At 40.4% G+C, this 15,908-nt stretch overlaps 1 protein-coding gene across 10 annotated transcripts in view; it reads left to right on the forward strand.

Moving 5' to 3' along the window:
• The window catches only part of WWOX (WW domain containing oxidoreductase), a 934,161-nt gene that overhangs the window by 277,910 nt on the left and 640,343 nt on the right, over positions 1 to 15,908 (forward strand). For 2 of the 10 annotated variants that reach the window (XR_011436924.1, XR_011436925.1), the window contains exon 9: positions 12,977 to 13,140. The exons of the other annotated variants lie outside the window; for them this stretch is intronic. The gene's annotated coding sequence lies outside the window, so the exon portion shown is untranslated. The remainder of the gene's footprint in view (positions 1 to 12,976; positions 13,141 to 15,908) is intronic. 10 annotated transcript variants of the gene reach the window in all.

Below are 15,908 nucleotides of genomic sequence, written 5' to 3' on the forward strand. Positions count from 1 at the left end.
CTTTTGAACTGCTTAGGAGAAAATAAATAAGTGTGTCTTTTATTGTAATCTAATTATTCTATGATGGTTCTTATGCAAAGCCAACATAGTCAGAGGAAGTGAGAGGATCCATGGAGAGCAGTTCTCCAAGTCCAAGGTGGAGATGATATCCAAAAGGAAAGAAGGAAACCCCTTGCCATGTGTATCACAGGGTTCTGAAGTTTTCCCATCATCTGGCCTTCCACTGCATAAGAGTAGGCTCCCTACGAGGGTTTCTCTGCACATGATTTTGGCTCGTACTCGGTTAGGGCCTTCAATAGATGTCAGAGGAAAGCATATGGGTCTGAACTGGTGCCAGTGCCGTTGACAGGAGTGTGGATGAACTGTCCAAGTTCAGGAGGGAGGAGAGAAGAGAGGAGCATTCTCTTCATTTTCTGCTGGCCCTGAGCCTTCAAGACCAACAGGCCAATCATCCAATATAATTTGAAATCTTTGGTTCTTGAATTTTATCACTTGTATTTGTTCATTGATAGGAGCTAGGAACTCCTTTCTATGACATCAGAGAGTTTAGGTTTTTTCTTCCTCCAGGATTATTCCAATCAGAAGAATGTGATGAGAAAGACTTAGAGGTGGGTCTGGAGTACAAGGAATATGATGGAGGGTGGTGTAACCATCTCCCCATTTGGTGTGGACTCCCGTGGCTGAGGGCTTTTTGACAGAAAATGATAGAAACTATTATTCTGTGATGGGATCCCAGGGCTTAGGGACTCTGGACAAGGGCAGGTGGGAGGGGGAGGAAGACAGGATCTGGTAAAATAAAAGACAGAGTGACTGTTTCTGTTTTGGGGGGAGGAGTCTATTATTGTCTACTACCTAACTTAGAATGTGTTTAGCAAAGTCAGGCTTGATTGTTGGCTTGTTGCACCTAATAGGGGGATTTCTAAAAGTGCCAGCAAATTAAGTTGGGCAGGCAACCGTGTCCTGATATCAGACTGTTGCTGTTTGAGGGGTAACTATGGTCAGGACTCAAGCTAAGTGGGGAAGCAGAATGTGGATTTGAAAATGGAGGTAGCAGTGTTGCCTTACAGCCCTGGAGGCATGGAGAGTTAGGAGAAGGTTGGCACTCAGTGAACGACCACACCTGGAGCTCATCCCAATGATGCCCGATGCCCAGCCTGAATGTCTGAGTCCTGCTTCCCAGCCAGTGTGCAGAGGCCTCAGCTGTCCCCCTCCCCTGGTCCCCTGTGCTTCAGCCTGCTGGGAGCAGCCTTGGGCAACAGATAAAACAAGGAGTGGTCTTTCTGGCCCTGGATGAGAGGGATGTGGGAAAATGAGCAGATAACCCTTGAGAGGGTGTGGAGAAAAAGTGGAGATGTCGCCAAAGACCCAGGTTTTGCCTAATTGTATCAGGAGTGCTGGAATGTTCCTAGTAGGCAGGGGAGGTAAGTACATTCGCTGTCCTAGAGAGGGGATTCCACATGGCTACCTGGTGGGGAAACAGTTACAAAGTAGCAACCTAGGGCAGTGGACCAAGTCACTTTCCTGCTAATGATCCTAATGGTCAAGGCTTAGCTTTTACCATTACGAACTGGGGTAGCTTGGGTAAGACAGTTAACCATTCTGAGCCACCAAAATGGCAATACAGGTTGGTGTGAGGGTTGACAATAACGGATCTAACAACCATAATAATGGATATAGAATTTCTGCAATGACTTTAATCTGGCTATTTGAAAGGATAGCCACGGGCTACGTGTAGCTATTGAACCCTTGAAAAGGGGCTAATACAACTGAGGAGATGAATTTTTAATTAATTTAAATTTAAATGGCCCCATGTGCCTAATGGCTGCCATATTGGAAAGTAGAGTTAAATAATGTGCCTAGCACAGTGTCTGTTGTATAAGTAGGTATGCAGTACCTCTTGCCATGATGGTTGTTTTTCTTATTGTTGTGAGTATTACCTTGGTCCTGAAGGTTATTCTCCAAAATGCAATTGCTGCTGATGGATACAAGGGTCAGAAGACTAAAGGAGTCTAAATTGGGAGTCTGGTGGTACTGGTGGTTGGGGGACCTCTGTTGCTGGCCCCAAAGGCCTAGGGAGAGGGTTATTGCCAAGGCAGGAAGGGTGTCTAGATGGAGAGAGCCTGGTTTAGTGGTCTCCAATAGTACATCCAGTCCCTGAGGAAGCCATTATGAAGTGGAATTTCCATGTGTCCATCCCCAGTTAACTGGAGAATAGCATCTTTTATGTGCCGCAAATGCACTTTTTTAGATCAGCATATAGATTAGGAAGGTTATGAAATATGCAGCTAAGTTGAGATTCTTAGGAAAATCCTCTGTAATAATATCTTTATATATTTAGGTGTTTGTTGGTATTTCTTAGCCATCAGAGTTCCACATGACTAGGTTTATTAAGGGGTGGAATGGGAACTCTGGACTTACTTGTCAAACTCACAACCAATCACTTCTCTTCCATAAACATTTAGGAGTCTGTATGTGGGAGAGGAGTCGGCGTGAGCGTAGATAGGATCACTCTATTTCACTGGTGGGACAGACTGGGCTTATTGGAAAAGACACACGTTTCATCCCTCTGGGCTTTGCTTGGCGTTGCTTCTATCACAATAAGACATTTGTTTCATGGATGAAGTTGCACTTCTGCCATTTTAATGCAAACATATTTTTGGACACAAGCCATGTAGTTGCACCCCCATTCCCACCCTGTGAAAAGATGGATTCCTAAAAGCTCAAGAAAAAGCTTAGCATAGATGCGATGTCTCCATCTCCAGATGGCTAGTGTTCTGTCTGTGCTTCATAGCCCCTCTGCACTTCCCTTCAGAGAATGTGTTTTTCTTTTGACATGAGTGTTGCTGGAGTATACATTCCATTGTACAAGGTCAGGGAAAGAAGAAACATAACCCAGCCTTGTGCTTGGAAGCCCTGTCTTCCCTTCTCCACTGTAGCTGGCTCCCTTAAGTATTAAACAGCAGTATTCTAATATCAACGTCCCTTTTTTATTTGCTGTGACTTGCTGTGACTACAGTGATTTTAGTTACAGTAATTAGGTCACCCTTCATGGAGTCAGGCTATTTTAAGTGCCTCTTTAAGGAATATTGTTGCAGATCAGTAATTTTACAATTGGATGTTCTTGTGCAACTTTATTAAATGTAATCTGTCTTTTAAATGTTGCCCTTTTACAGTTATACATTTCTAATTGTTGCTGTAAATGCATTATCACTTTGAAATTAATTAATTTTTCCATTTTGGCCGCCTGCAGTATAATAATCACTAATGAGAAACTCATAGGGATTAATTCTCAGTGCAGCGACCCCTACTGGTAAAGCCATGTCTCTGTCACTTCTTCCTCTTGAGGTCTAGAGGACAGGACAGGAGTATTGGGGGGTCTGAGGGAGAAGCCTTTGTCCCCTCTCCCTCCAATTTATGATTAAATAAAAATAATAGGTAAAAATGGGAATAAGATTATTTTTTAATGTTGTTTAAAAAAACACATAGGATTCTTCAACTAGCTTTTGAAAATTTTAAGGGAACCTAAAGTTTGCCGGGAGCTCTCTGATAATGAAGTCACATCCATCATGTGTGCCTTATATGTTTATTTTCCTGTCTGTCTATGCAATTTCCTGTCTCTCTTTTATGCAATTAAAATATTCTCAAATTATATTTTGCATATGTATGCATTAATATATAGTGTATGTTAGTATATATAATATGTTCATACATGCATATTACTCTATGGGACTTAATTCACAAAGCCAGGTGTATTGTATTATCTGGTGGCATAAGAGATTTTCAAAGATAATTTTGGCTGTTTTCATTTGTTGCCATGTGTGATGACTTTAGATTCCTGCCATACTCTCAAGTAAGATGTAACTTGGCAGTTTAGGCCAGACGCCATGATGCTTTATGTATCAACATATATGTCTTCATTTATTCCTCACCACAGTTCTACAATGGTATCTTCCATTTAAAAAGCACAGAGCACTTACCCAACTTGCTCAAGAAAATGGTCTATCAGCCTGCAGGCCCTTCACCAGCTGTTCCCAAGTCAGTTTGCTTTGTCAAATGCACCACAGCGCCCCTGCCATGTATATATCTAGTTGTGCGGTTATGTTTTCTTTTTCAAATGTTTGAAAGCACCTTCATGAAATTAGCCCTCCTTCCATCTTTCCGCACATAAGCTTTCAGTTCTGGTAAACAACATCTTAGCTAGGGTTCCTAGGTCCAAGCCAGCCCTTTGCGGATCGGTATGTAAATTTGAAGCCCAGCACATCACGTGCCTCTCAGGGTGTTTTGTGCAACCAAATATTTGTGTTGGCAGGTAACAGTAGAAAGAATATCATGTGTTAGGGTAGCAAGAGCTTAGCAGATGTTTTAGGGAACTGCATTTTCAAATCCTTTTACATTAAAAAATGGCTTGAGTTTGTAGAACTTCTGAAACGATTGGGTTACGTTTCCTGTGGCCGTGTAAAGCCAGCCATTGTGCTGAGTTTTAACAGATGTGCGGCTACCCTGCTAATGGATGGGCCTGCAACGCTGGTTCTGTTGCAAAGTTATAAATTATAACTAGAAAAAGCACAAGATGTCATTCTTCTAACCTTTGGGAAAGCCAAGCTGGGTAATTCTGCCCTTGAATAACCCGCTGCAGGGTGATTTATAGTTGTACAATTTAAAGCATAATGAAGGAGATAATAGATGTTGATTTGTTCTTTAAATTAGTATTTTAGAAAAATACTTCTCCCCCGCCCCTTTGAATACCTGCAGCTGACTACACTCTAGATCCTATCAAGGACAAGACCCCTGTTTGAGTCTTTATTGGCACATTTAGAAAGCAGGAGTCTTTTTCTCTGTGTTGGGAAGAGGAAATATGATTTTCAGAGTATAAATTTCAGCCTATATTTCACTAATCTAAATATTTTGAGACTCCTGAGCGAGAGTTGAATTCTCTGGCTGACTTGCTCTTGCCCGTCCAGATATGTTAGAAAACCAGACTCCAAGGACCCTACGATGACTGAGCCACACTCGAGCATCCCTCAGACCCCCACAGAAGGACCCACTGGCTGGACTCTTCTCGCCGAGATCATGCCCCCGCGGCCTCAAACATTCTTCTTACTTTTCCGGATTATCGTTGGCATTGCTTTTATTAGTGATCTCTCACTTCATCTGGAACTTTACAGTTTACTGGGTCTGCTCAATTCAGAGGCCAGGGGATATGGTAGAGCAAGAAAACAGCAAAGGAATTAGAATCTTTAGACCTGTATTCAAAACTCAGATTTCCTCCCTTTTTATTCTCTTTGAGGCTCATTTTCTACATTAGTTTAGATGTTTGGGGCTGTGAGTTATTACCACCCAGTTAAAAGTGGTTGGAATAAGAGAGGTTTGTTTTTCTCATATATTCAGAAGTCCCAAGGCAGCCAGGGTTTCATTTAGCTACTATATAGGCAACTCCTTTGTGATTGTCTTGGCTTTTCCTTTATGCTTATAAAATGGCTGCAGCAGCACCAACCATTGCATCCTACATGATAAGGTCTGAAGGAAGCTTGGGAGGGATGGGGTCCCTCCTTGCATGCCTCCTTCCTTTATCAAGGTGGAGAATGTTCTGTTTCAGAAATGTCCTCCCTAACAGACACCCCTTAGCTCCCACTGGCCAGGATTGAGTTACTTGTCCATATTCTAGGTGCAAGGGAGGCTAGGAAAGTGCATTTCTGGCATTTTATGTCTCTAGAGTGGGGGGCAAGATCTGATGGAAAGGAAAAAGGATGGGATAATGGCTTTTGAGCAGGTGCTATTGAATAGGTGTGCGCATGGTTTTCTCTTCTGTCAAATGGGAATGCTATCTATTTTATAGGGCCATTTTGAAGGCAAGTGAGAATTACAGGGAAGGCATCTGGCCTTATCTGGTCCTCTTTTACTCAACCAACTTTACCTCAAGCCACTTCCAGCCCCATTCTCCTGTAGGGTGTTGAAGCATACTGTTCTTCAGTCTAGAACGCTCCTTTTCCTCCACCCTTAGTTACCTTCTACTCATCCCCCAAAACTCAGTCCAAACATCATACCTAAGGAAGCATTGGATCAAGAATCCCCATCATGTGCTTAGTGCTTATTACATAATGCCGTCTGCTGCAGGAGAGCGCTCCGTAACTATGTGCTGTGCGAGTGAACGGAGGGCCCCTGGAACTTCTCCTTCAGAACATTTAACATGAATGTAATTTAGAAAAGTAACTTCTGTAGTTTTGCATTTACTGTCTGTCTCCTCCTCTCTTGAAAGCACTGTCTTTGCCTTCGTGCTACTGTATCTCCGGTCCATAAAGTAAATGCTCAGTAAATATTTGTAAATGAATAAATGAAGGACGATTAGGTGCTTAATGAATGGCAGTCATTAATACATTCCTTATCATTAGTCTCTCTGGGGTGACCAGGGGACTGCAGTTCAGGATGTGGTGATAAAGAAAAGGATGCGGCTAGAGTCACACACCTAGAAGGTGGGACCAGAACCCGGTCCCCCTCCGCCCCAGGCTCCCAGGTCAAGTGCCACATAAAGGATCTACCCAGAAGTGTTTGTATGGAGGGAAAATATGTAAGGAGAGAGCAGCAAGGCGTGGGAAAGACAGGATAAGCTTTTGAGCTGGGCAGCTCTCGGATCAAACCCCAGCTCCATCCCACACTAACCCTTGGGCACATTTCACAACCTGATTAAGATTCTTGTGTAAAACTGCGATGTTATACCTACTTTATGGGCTCGTGTTGAGAACTGAAGGGGCTCATGAATGTATAGTATCTAGAATGTGCTAGATGCTCAATAAACATTAGCCGGTATTCTTATTATTGACCTATGTTGAGAATTAAAGATCCTGAATATATAGCATTCAGAGCATGCTAGATAATCAGTAAACATTTATGATTATTATTATTGTTATCATCATCATCCTTGTTTTGTCAGACAAGAAAGGGTTGCTTCTCTTCCCATTGCTTCTACATTTCCCTTCTCCTAATGATGGCTCTGTGTCTGTCTCAGAAGGTCTGAGTCTCCCTGTGAGCATTAAGTGTAAACACCGTCTACAAGCCTGAGCAACCACTGAGGCCACATGCAGAATAGTAACCAGGACTAGACGGGCTTCCGTAGTGCAGAACCGAAGCCCTCCTGGCTGTGCGTTTTAAACCAACAACAGTACACATTAGCACTGAGGAAAGATCAGCCCTTTCTTGTTAAAAACAAAGAGAGGGAAAGTACGCCTGGCTTTGTGAGGCCGTGGCACCTCATCGCTGTGTCTGCTCTGCCTTGCTTTATAGCTCTGGTTAGGCCTTTGTTCCCGAATGAGCACCGGGAGGGGAAAAAGCGACAATCGGGCTTTAATATGTGTGACAAATTATTTAATGAACATTTAACCAAGATTTGAAAGTCCCCCCGTTTTATCTTCCTCGTCCCCTTTTCTTCTGTGTGCCCGTTGGCATTTTGGTCATGCATTGCCTCTTTTAACTCCCTTTCTAGCTCTTTTATTACTTTTTTCAAGTTGGTGGTGACTTCTTTGATCCTCCTGCTTTCAGTTCCCTTTTCTCCAATTTCATACTTCTTTCCAGTGATTTTTGGCCGCCGCGCCGTTTAGATACTCGAGGCCAGCACGATTAAACAGATGCCAGGAGTGAGTGTTGCCCCCTGATGATGTTTCTGAAATGTTTCTTCTATGAACACTGATTTTTGTATAACTCACTGGACACGTGGATTTTTCCTTGTGAGGTGGAAGGTACTGTTTTTCCAGCAGCAATCGAGAGGACTTGAATCGAGTGTTCTGAATTGTTCAGAAACTGAAATCCACACCCTCCCCCCTTCTTATTACACTAAGATAAATGAATACTTTGAAAATCAGTTGAAGACACGTTTTCATTTACATGAAAACCTGCTAAGTGCTTAGCTTCATGCTCTTGGCTTTACGTCTTTATATCTTGTCTCGTTCAATGCCATTTTAGAGTTTTCTATAAGCAAACTACTGTGTGTCCCTGAGCCAGTCACTCACCCTCTCTGGGCCTCAGTTTTCTTATCTGTAAAATAAGTCAGTTAACCAAGGCTAGTTGTTCCATGGGTTTTGGATTTTACAGAATAATATAATTCAAAAGGAAATACAAAAGGGAGACTAACGCAGGTTCACATTCTGTATTCTGAAAACTCTGGATGAAAACAAACCCAGCACAATCAACTGTCACCACCATTTTACAAAAGAATGGGTATTTTAATGCCAAAAATGGTGCTGAAGGAGAATGAAGGGATGCAGGGTCGAATCGGGCCATAAGCTGACCCAGTATACAGGATTTGTTTCTCACAAGCACCTACATCAGCCGGCGCCCCTTTATAAATACGATACCCCATCTCCTTATCTCACAGTTTCTGTGGGTCTGGAACCCAGGCATGGCTTAACAGCGCCTTCTGCTTTAGGGTCACCTCACAGGCTGCAATCACAGTGTCAGCCAGGCTGTAGCCATGTCCAGGCTCCACTGGAGAAGGGTCCACTTCCGAGCCCATGCACTTGTTGGCAGGATTCGGTTCCTTGTGGCCCAGTAGATTGAGGACTTCACTTTTTCTCTGGCTTTTAGCTGGAGGCTGCTCTCTCAGTCCTTGCCACATAGGCCTCTCTCCAACAGGGCAGCTTGCTTTATCAAAGTGTATAAGCCAAGAAGGAAATCGAGTCTACCAGCAAGACAAAAGTCACAGTCCTTTGTAACTTAACCACAGAAGTGACACCCCATTACTTTTGCCCATTCTATTTGTTTGAAGCAAGCCACTGGGTCTGACCCACATTCACAGGGAGGGAATTTCACAGTGGGGTGAATACTGGAAGGCAGAAAGCACAGGGGCCGTCTTAGAGGCTGCCTATCCCACTTTACAAGTTCAGTTTTGTTTGTTTTTTAGTGCTTCTTGGTGGGGTAAATGGTGCCAGGTTTCCTCCTAGGCCTGGGTATTTCTTGGCCTTGTGCCGTAGCAGTTGTTACTGACACGTGTGTCCTTTCCTTGCTGTTTTCCTATTTGCATCCTTTCTGTATACTTGTCTTTCTTCTTTCTGGGCTGAGAGAGGTACCGGATGCACCCATTTTGTTTTTTATATATTTATGCGTTTCTGCCTCATGATGAGAGGTAAGATTTAGCCCTCTAAATAAGAAAGCTTGTGAAAAGAATAAAGAAACGTGTGGATTATGCTTCCAAAAGTCAAGTATTTGTTTTCATGCTGCTTTAGTAGAGGGAGCTGTGTTAGTCGATGGCCCAAATTTTCTTTCTAAAGAAAATTTGCCGAGTTTTGATCTGAGTTTCAAAAATTGGCCAAAGACCTGGACTTTTTTTAAACTATAAAGCTAGATAGGACTCACTGATCATTTCAAAGCCCATGTAGAATATTATTCTTATTCCAGACTATGTATAGTCTTTAGGATTTTTTCTTGTTGTTTTAGAGTTTGCTTTTTTAAGTAGGAATCTAAGAAAGAAAAAAAATCTTTTACTTTGCTGTTTTTAGAAAATATTGTACAGAGTGATTTTTGAATGTGTTTATATTATAAAGCCACTCCTCTTAAAATGTATAACAACTAAGGTATCTTCTTTAGTGGAGTTCTAATTTTGCCTGTGAAATATCCAGCTCTTGTGGGGGCTTTTGCCTCTCCACGTTCTGCCTTGTGTAGAATCTGCACCACTTGGAACATTTCATCCCTGAGTTTCATATGATGGGGTCTCTTTAATCATTTACATTTTGAAAAAAGAAAGTGAAATATTCTCTAAGAAGCCAAAGTAATCCACGGGAATGTATGGTGTTTATTCAGCTGGATATCTTATTTATTTGAAGTACTGAAAGAAATCTCTTCTGACTGCTCAAAAAAGGGAAGAAGAAACAGTAAGAGTGTCCAAGTAATCTGAGCTAGAAAGTCCCTCCTTTCACAGAAAAGTTATAAAAAGTGTATTCGCTAGATCCAAAAAAAATACCGTATATCAACTACTGAAACCTGCATAATGTTTTCTTAGTATTCTCACTCTTTGAAAGAAAAAAAACCTGGAAAATCTGGGAACTTTAATATTTTTTTGATATTTTAATATTCCTAGGCAGGTGAATGCAATAAGTCTGTTTTTCTGTCTTAGAACATAACATCTCTTGTTGGCTTTTGTGTGTGTTCTGTGTTGTCTCTTTGTTGACCCTCGATAACCATAAAAGACCAAGAAATGAAATTAGCATGGCTGAAATCTCCACGTTAGCCCTGAGCACATTTCCTATAAAGAAAGCATTAAGAAGATGTTTAAAAGGAAAAAAAAATGCAACTTATTTCAAAAGAATTAGATTCTGGCGTATACCCAATCATGAAAATAATAGAGATTTCTTCTCTTTTTGTCCTCTCTGTTCCAACCATTAGGAATGAGATGGCCTATTTCTTGGGGATAAAAAGTAGGGGAACATAGTGGATTCCTTTCTCCTGAACCTGGAAGGTCCCTGCTGTGGTCTGCTTTCCCCTTTGGCTTAAGTGTGTATCTCACATCTTCCAATGCCATTTTGTCTCATTGCCAGGCTCAAGGCTCTGTTGGGTTCATATTTGAACCCAGAGTGCAAGCCTTTTTCATCCAAAGCCAAAATTTAAAGATAATTAAAAATTAAAAATTAAGCTTATCTTTGCCAAGTCTACCTGACCATTGACATTCCTCCGTGTTAGTCTGTGATGTGAAGACTTGACATGTATTTGATGCAGGATAGAAGATTCACTATGAGTTTTCCCCAAATAAGTATATGATATGTTCTGCAGGCCTAGGGGACAAAGTCACCCAATAAGAGCAAAAGCCACAGCTCACATTTGTTAAGACTCACCTGTACCAGGCAAGCCCTGTTCTAAGTAGCTTCCATGTGTCATCTCATTTATTTCCCACAGTCCACTACCAACAGCATGAGGTGGGTAGGAGCTGAGAAGAGCATGTTGATCTGTTTTGTTGAAGAAGAATGCATTGGGATCTGGCATAAAGGCCATGTCTGGGCTTTGAAGTGAAGAAACCAGGCTCCAAATCCCAGCCCTTCCTTCTAGTGATCCCGTCATTGTGGGCAAGTCACACTACCTCTCTGGGCCTCGAGTTTTCCTTTTCTCTGTAAAATGGAAGACATAGTTAGTTCCCACATCTTTGGATTGTTGGAAGATTAAGGCATAACTCAACCCTGGGGCTTATAGTAGACACTCAAGAAATGCTGCTGTTCTGTGTAGCCTACCAGTAAATGTAAACTTTCTGAAATCTTACTGATCACTAAGGATGTACAGGAAGCTGTTGTCAAGGATATTGTCTGTCATTTGACCCCAAAACATGTGAAACCATGCCACTACATGTAAGAAGTGCCCTTTAACTCTGAGCTCCAAGCAGAACCTCTGTGGAACTACCACAGTACCTTCTGCTTCATTTTAAAATTATAATTACAAAATGTGTTGTTGGAGCTCCTACTTCAATTTTGTGCTTTTTTGAACCGTATTAACCCTAATGGTTAGCATAACAAATTGCTCTGGTTTTTAGTGATTTATACATTTTGTTCACCTTGTTCTTTCTTAAGGTCACCTTAAATCTCCTTTTTGGAAGCAGGTCAAATATGAATTAATAAATTTAGGTTGAAGTACAGACATATACCATGGAATTCCTTAATAACACTAGACCAAAAGCAACTTTATCGTGGTCTGTACATTCAGATATATTTCTGTGTTGTCTACACTCAACAAGAAAGACTATGCAACACCCTTTGGAAAAATGGATATTTTAATAAAAACATCCTGTCTTCAGAATTTTGGAAGGCTTTCACCTTTCTTTCAACTTTTTTCTTCATATTTACATGATACTAGTTATTGATTGCTATCAAGCAGTATACCGGCTGCCCAGCTGGTAAATCTTTTAATCAGATACTATGTGTTTGTATATGTGTATACATGTGACCACGATTTTTCAAGGTCCTAATAAATATATATTTATTCCTTTTTTGGCCTTTTTCTTTCTGTTTCATGAGTGTTCTCTTTCCGCTATGCCTACTGTTGTTTTCCAATGAGCTATTTATATCTTAAATATATCTGTGAAAAATTAATCTATTTAGTATTCAATTAATTTAAGATGCTTTGTAAAGTCAACAGGAGCTAGGGATGGTAACGCACATGGACGCTTGCATACAGTAAGTACTCAATAAATGTGTTTGTTATATCATGCAAATAGGCATGTATACTTAGAAAATGCGTTTAGGAGGAGGGGGAGATAAAACCAGCTATTTCAACCTGCTATTTTGATCTTGAGGCTTTTTTTTTTTTAACTCTACGTTGATGAATAAAACATTTTAATCAGAACTATATCAACACTAATCAATTTTTTGTGTGTGGGAGTCTACTATAGGGTGAATTCCATTGTCAGTTAAATAACTTGATCAAGTTTTTAAACAGTACAAAGATAGTTAAGGTGCAGCTTTTTAAAAATTTTTATTTTTACTGAAACCCTTTTTACCAGGACTGATTTTTTTCCATATATGTTTATGATGAATATTTCAACCAGAAATATATGTTATCAATTTGATAAAAGACTGATACTTATTTCTTCGCTAGTACCTAAGAAATTCCTCAGCAATTCCACTCCAATATTCTAGAATTTCTCAGTCACCCAGGATTGGTCTCTGTACATATTGCTAATCTGATTCTTTCCCAAACTTCCAAAGACTTGGATGACTTTGGAACTTTGGCGTTTTCTATGTTGTGGCAGGGCAAATAGTATGTGACAGGTCAAGATGTCCTATTGTTTCTTCAGAATAGTGTCTTTCGAACTTTTTTTGATTACTGCCAAAGTAATTATGTCACAACCTAATACATATATACTTATGCATATACATGTCCGTGTGTCTGTGTGTAGAATATATATGTGTGGGTGTATATATGTCTGAAACAAAAATTTTATGAAATAATACTCTGACTATGGACAATGTCCTCTGCTGTTTTCTTCTTGGTCCTATTTCATTTTCTGAAGTGCTGATTGTGATCCAGTTTCACCACCCACTACTGGCTTCATCACTCAGTGTATCACGGTCTATCCTTTGAAAATTGCTGCTCTAGAACTGCCCGATCTGCTCCCATCTGATGAACGTTCACTGAGTGCCTCAGGTGCTGACTTAACGGGTAGAAAATGCAAAAGTGAGTAAGTCATTATCCTTGGCCTTTGGGCACTTGCGTTAAAAGGGACAGAGATATACAAAATGCTAGAGTGAGGTGAGGTAGGGACCACTGGGCACATGCTTTTCTGTCTTGGAGGTAGATACAAGCGTAGTTAGATGAAGTTGTGGAACAGAACTGACATCTTTACTGAGCCTTGAAGGATTTGTGGGAGGTGAACATGGAGACAAAAAAAGGAGAAAATTTAGGTAGACTTTGCAGCAATGGTAGGGCTAGGATTAGGGACAAAATTAAGAGGGGGTGCTAAAAAACTCAGTAATCAAGATAAATAAGATTTTAATACAATGTTTCAGAAAATCAAAATTAATGCCAAAATATCTTGATGAACAAAATTTCAAATTTTAAATCAAAATAGGATGAGTGTTATAGCAAAGGCTCAAGTAATGCACGTGGATTTGTGGTGAGCCTCGCAGGAGGTGAAGACAAACGAGTCCACTGGGGGCCTGGCTAAGGATGCAGGATCGTATGATCTCATATTAAAATTGATGATGATGATACAAAAAAATCTAACATTTATTGAGCTGCTGCTATATGCCAGGACCTGTGCTGTGTACCTTATCTATGTCTCTCATTGATTCTTTGAGAGTGGTATTCCCTGTTATTATGGAGGTAGCTTGGCGGGAATAAATAACCTGCTCCAGGCCATATAACTAAAAGACAGTGGGGTGGAGTGAAGCGCCCAAGCTCTAAATCCCTACTACCCGTGGCCTCTGTTGGCTCCAAGTTATGTCTGGGCTTCAGAGAGGCCATTTTTGTGGCAGCAGGAAAGTGAAGAGATTTTTAGCACAGAGACCAGTAGAGAGGCTGAAAGAGTTGGCCTTTTAGAAATTTCGTCGGCCTGTACAAAGACAGTTTGGGGGCCAGGAGGCAAGAGAAATGATGCTCCAGATATTGCAGAAGTAGAAGTAGAAACAACTTTTGATGTGTTAACTGAATATGGGAGATAAACGGGCAAGAATACGTTCATTTGTGGGTGAATTTGTTGACATGTCCATATATACATGCGTGCATAAACAAACAAACAAGTAAAGGAAAATATCTGATAGTTAAGTTTTATTTAGTGCATAGCAAATTATTATCCTGTCTTTTCTTTTTTAAAGCAGGAGCATTAAATTCTTGCCTTAGGGATATCTGTTAGAGGTGATATGGGACTATATTTTAACATAATTTAAAGAATTTTTCCTTCAGATAGGTATGTTGTTCATTTTTATAAGTAATTACTAGAATTGTGAATCTGTAGCATCTCAGAAACATCTTAATATATCTTTTTGTTGATGACACTGAATGAATGATGTAAGATAGATTCTGAGAAGAGAATATTTAGAATATCCACGTGTCACTTCTATAATATGTATAAAAATTATCATGCCTATTCATTATTTAAATAGCTGTGGCCTTTTAGTGAATACCAACATTAACAAACCATGTTAACCTGATTGAAAATATGTAATGAAGTTTGCAATGCCGTCTGATGACAGAACTATCAAATTAGCGCACACAGCATTGACTGATCATCCTTATAAAGAGCTACTTGCATTGTGAACAGGGAAGATGCACATCCCCATGTGGGCTGGCAGCATTTCTGCAAGCACTGTCTTGAACGAGGCCACTGGAAGGATGGTTTATTCGACGCTGAAGTGTCATACAATGTGTGCCCATCCTACGATTGTAATCTGCTGTGCACTTAGGGGAGGTGGCATATGTTCAGACAGACTGGTAATGTTCTCTCTGGCTGTGTGTCTGTCTGCCCCTTTTTGTTTGTTTTGTTACTGTTGTCATCATTAAAGGCCTTTCCAGGGCCTTCCTCAGATCTCAGATGACGGCTCTTCCAAAGCAGGATTATCCAGGGGTAGCAAAAGCTCTCCTATAAATTTGCCATTTCACCACTTTGAATAAAATGGCAAAACGCTTTTTCATTCAGTCCAGGTTTGCTGTTTGTTCTCTTGGTTCTTTCAAAGTAATGACTAACTACAGGTCTTTCTTAGGGTACAGAGCTTCACTCTACAAACGTCGCTTCATGACTTGCACATTTGTTCTGAGTGAGTGAGAGTGAATTCCACCAAATTAGTGGATGAAAATATAAAACCTGTTTTTTTTTTTTTTGAAGTCACATTTTTTTTTTTCTCCCACATACTAACCTTTCTTTTGGGAAATCTTAATAGCCCTTCTTACAAGACTCTCTGCTTTTATAACTTTCATGGGATCACAGAGGGTACATATAAACGGAATGTGAACTTAGCAGCTTTCACTGGACTCAGGAACCTTCTTGACTCCATGCTGGAGGTCACATTCCCTTGTTTCCAGATGAGGAAACTGAGGAATCCCCCAGAGATGAAGGGTGCCCTGCTTGATCTTGTCAAACTTGGTCTACAGACTCTGTTTCAGTATTTGTTTTACCTTCTCCCATTACCTATCAATTCGTTATTTTGTTTAATTGGTATAGCATTGTTTGACTTAAACTTTTTTAAAGTTTTTTATCTTACAAATATAGCATATATGGTCATTTAAAATTATATTATTCAGCATTTGAAAAATAAACAGAATGTAAACCACCTAATATTTTAGAATTAATAAAAGAAGGACTGTGACATTAAAAAATGTATATGTCTAGCTATATTTATATATGTATACATACCCAGGAATACATATATAAACTCACGTGAATACTGGCAGATACTGATAGGTGGTGCTATGTTTCACCTGTGTGTAGGCTCAGGGTGGAATTAGTT

This window comes from Equus caballus, chromosome 3 (assembly GCF_041296265.1).
Source record: "Equus caballus isolate H_3958 breed thoroughbred chromosome 3, TB-T2T, whole genome shotgun sequence".
In the NCBI taxonomy this organism is placed as follows: Eukaryota; Metazoa; Chordata; class Mammalia; order Perissodactyla; family Equidae; genus Equus; species Equus caballus.